This window comes from Camellia sinensis, chromosome 13 (genome assembly GCF_055761805.1).
Source record: "Camellia sinensis isolate YWXY chromosome 13, ASM5576180v1, whole genome shotgun sequence".
In the NCBI taxonomy this organism is placed as follows: Eukaryota; Viridiplantae; Streptophyta; class Magnoliopsida; order Ericales; family Theaceae; genus Camellia; species Camellia sinensis.
This window is the reverse complement of record NC_138973.1, coordinates 12,490,251-12,493,920: the sequence shown is the minus strand read 5'-3', so window position 1 is coordinate 12,493,920 and position 3,670 is coordinate 12,490,251. Positions and strand designations below refer to the sequence as shown.

General features: G+C 35.7%; 1 long non-coding RNA gene across 1 annotated transcript; it reads right to left on the bottom strand.

Annotated features, from left to right (window-relative positions):
- Nucleotides 1-791: 791 nt before the first annotated feature.
- LOC145806521 (uncharacterized) lies at nt 792-2,632 on the bottom strand. The gene is made up of 3 exons (XR_014349835.1): nt 2,279-2,632; nt 1,362-1,590; nt 792-1,201 (listed from the first exon to the last, which is right to left on the bottom strand). It is a non-coding gene; the product is annotated as an uncharacterized LOC145806521 (long non-coding RNA).
- Between the last annotated feature and the right edge of the window lie 1,038 nt (nt 2,633-3,670).

Here is a 3,670-nt window from a genome sequence, read left to right as displayed (position 1 = left end):
CTGACTGATGGCCATCATTACTGTTCGGTCTTTCAAGACCTACTGTACTGTTATGCTAATGGATGTACCACATATGACTGTTTACTGTACTGAACAACTGAATGACTGATTGAAATGAACTGTTTTCATACTGTAAGGACATTCATTCTTAACCTCTTTACGCTTTATGTTATTCACTGGGCTTTAGCTCACTGCTCATATATATATGTAGGTGTACAGGCACCAGACCGCAGCTAGAGGCGTCAGGGTTACTCCAGTTTTGTCAAGCCAGCCTTTGTGCCTCACTGCGAGGTTCCGAGTTGCCATGCTATGGCTTGGGGGTGTTTTGTCTGTTTTTCCCCCTTCTGTACTGTTTTACTGTTTTGTATAGACCGTACTGTTTTGTACAGACGGAATGTTTTCTGTACTGTTCTGTAGGGTTGAGTCCCTAGTTGAATGGATGTGAATATTGTACATACTGTTCTGTACTGTTTATGTGTGAATATATGAAAGCCTTTTCGCATACAGACTGTCACAGCTCAATGGACACTATTTATTTACTGTATTGGCTTCCGCCAGGCCCTGTACTCTGTCTTACTGTATTTCTGTTAAGCAGGCCTTCGGTAATCTCGGATTACTGGCCGGTTACGGTGCTAAACCCATAGGGCCGGGTTTGGGTCGTGACATTAGTACAACCTATACAATGTATAAACAATAAAATCCATCAATACTAAATATATATTATCAACCATTTGACATTGTGCATGCCAAAAATTCCATTCGACATCCAATTCCATTCCATTCCACATATGTAATACAAATTCCATACGACCCAAGTATATTCTAACCTCAATAATTTAGTAATACAAAATATGTAATACAAAATATATTCCCTCCATTCGACATATGTAATACAAAATATCAACCTGATAATCAATCCTAAAATTAGTAAATAAAATTGGAGTGTAAAATATACAATTCTGGTGCTGCATTCTTAAATATACATTCATTTCTGAGTTTCCACAAGGACCAAAGAGTTATTGTTAGGATGGCTCCCCCCACCCAACACACACACACACACACACTACGGATGCCTGCAGTGGGAAGGGAAATAGCAGGTGCACCTCACTCTCTTGATTCTCTTCTTGTCCTTCTTCCACACCATATGGGTCCTAACCAGAGCTTGTGAAGGAGAGTACAATTCATTGTTGCTAGAGCACAACTGAAATGAGTAAAGACATAAAATGAATCCCACTGGGTTGAATTTGAAATTAGGTGATTATAAATATGATACATACACATTTATATATTTTTTTGATGGTGAATTTATTTAAATAAATCACATAAAAAACTAAATGCTCAAATACTTCCGAGATACTTGCCATCAACAATCCCCATTCTGTGTTGATTCTAAATAACTTACAATCTTGCTTTCCCCAGTCATGCTAGATTCATCGATGGCAAGAGAATGACCAGAAATTATGATTCCATCTGCTGAGACCTGGGAAAAATGGAAAGGTAACAACCTATTTTTTCTCGTGTTCATAAGCAATAATATCTACAGTTGCAATAGTTGATTCAAATATTTTCTCTCCTACCACCTCTTACAACCTGCATAATAATTCATAAAAATAACAATTTAGCATCCTAAGGTTAATAGATTAAAAATAAAGTAAATGCTTCATGTTGTAATTGCACACCTCCAATTGTATATTTCTCTTTTTTTTGTAATTGCACACCTCCAATAATGCAACCAGGTACTCATTAATTTTCCAAATTTCAGATTTGGTTTTTCCTCATGATGAACTAAGTGTAGCCCCTGTGGTTTGGGCCATGTACACACAAGCCCCTATTATTTGGAAATAAGCACGTAACCTCTAATTGTTTGTGGATTAAAACACACCGCTAATATGTATTAACGGAACTTTGAATTGATGAAAATACCACAATCTTCTTCCTCTCTTCTGAACTAAACCCCTATACACACACACACACACACACATGTATATCTATGTAAACCAACCACCAGCAATACCCTTCCCCACCACCCCTTCCTCCATTGCCACTATGGAACAATTTCCAACATATCAATACCCACAAAAAGTTGCACACATCTTGTTCGAACAAGGCATTCAGAATCATGTAATTATCGACCAAGGCATTCATAAGTACATTCATTCAAATGAACTTATCAGTAATAAGTCTTGAGTAATTTATAATAAAAAGAAGTATTATTTCCCTTGAAAAGATATATAATTTTACTTTGGCCTTTAGCCATTACAAATTTAAATAATTTTACCTTAAGGCCCTACTTTAGACAATTTCTATGTTCGCTCCTGGTTTCATTGGCTCGCCCTCTTATCAAGTACGTACATCTGAAATAATTCATTTTCTTACACATGCTATGAAATATGAAAATGTGAAAATATAAAAAGTACGTACACTTGCTATGAAATATGAAAATGCTTTCCACGAGGAAGAAATTCTGCACATTATGAAAGTAGTGATAAGGAATGGAAACATCTATATAATTGATTCATTCAACCAATTTAATTTACCTCTGAGAATTGCAAAATTATCTGGGATAGCCTAAGGACCTTAAACCATCAATATGATAAGATAGCAACTCAAGCAGCTCCAGCAGCAGCTGCTCAAGCTCACAACAGCAGCAGCTGCTCAAGCTCACAACAGCAGCAGCTGCTCAACCACAGCTACAGCAGCAGAGCAGCAGCATCTCAGCCATAGCAGAGCAGAACAGTAGCCAGCAGCTTCAAAGCAAAAGCTCCAGCAGTCATGTGTGTATTATCAAGGCTAGGTAGTTAGTTTGTTAGAATTTAACTATAGTTTAGTTAGACGGTTATGGTTAGGTTTGCTATAGTTAGTTTGTTAGAATTTAACTAAAGCTCCAGCAGTCACATGTGTATACTAGAATCTTTATGAAATTTACAACAAACTCAAAATAGTGTTTTAACTGATAGGATCATGCAAAGAGATCATAAGTTGAGGAAAAGAAATTATGGATTGAAGAACTTCAAGTATGTGAGTCTTATCAAGACATGCAAACAGAAATCCCTGAATCAGTGAGCTCCCAAGAAGGAGGGGAGGGGGAGGGGGAGGGGGGGATGAAAAAAAAAAGTGTTAATTTCTAACAGCAAAATAACTAATGTTCATGTAAAAAACTAAACATTTCTCTTGCTAGCGAAGATGTAACAGGGTGACAGATGTTAACTAATGGCACATACCAACCCTGTGTTTGGATCTTGCGTTTGTGGAAGGAAAGTGAATATAAGATTCTACAACACTTATATACATTGTTAAGTGTATATAAGATTCTACAACACGTATATATAAATATTTATATATCTATCTATTTTCACACATATATATGACACAGTTTTATATACCCAAATTACTCCTATACAGGACTTCAAATTTTTTATTCCAAGTTTAATTTTTTTCAATAATTTTCTTCCTATCTAGTATGTAATATGTTGAGTTTATGGAGCTTGATAAATACTGTACATCTCACCCCGAGTATATTAAGGTATATATTACTCGTATATTAGAACTAGCGTAGTTAGAAATTTCATTCAATGGGATCATTCAAAAAGTTGAGTTGAGAATTTTATGACAATTTTAATTCTACACAATTAATTAAAATTAACTTTGATTTTATCTATTCCCAACCATA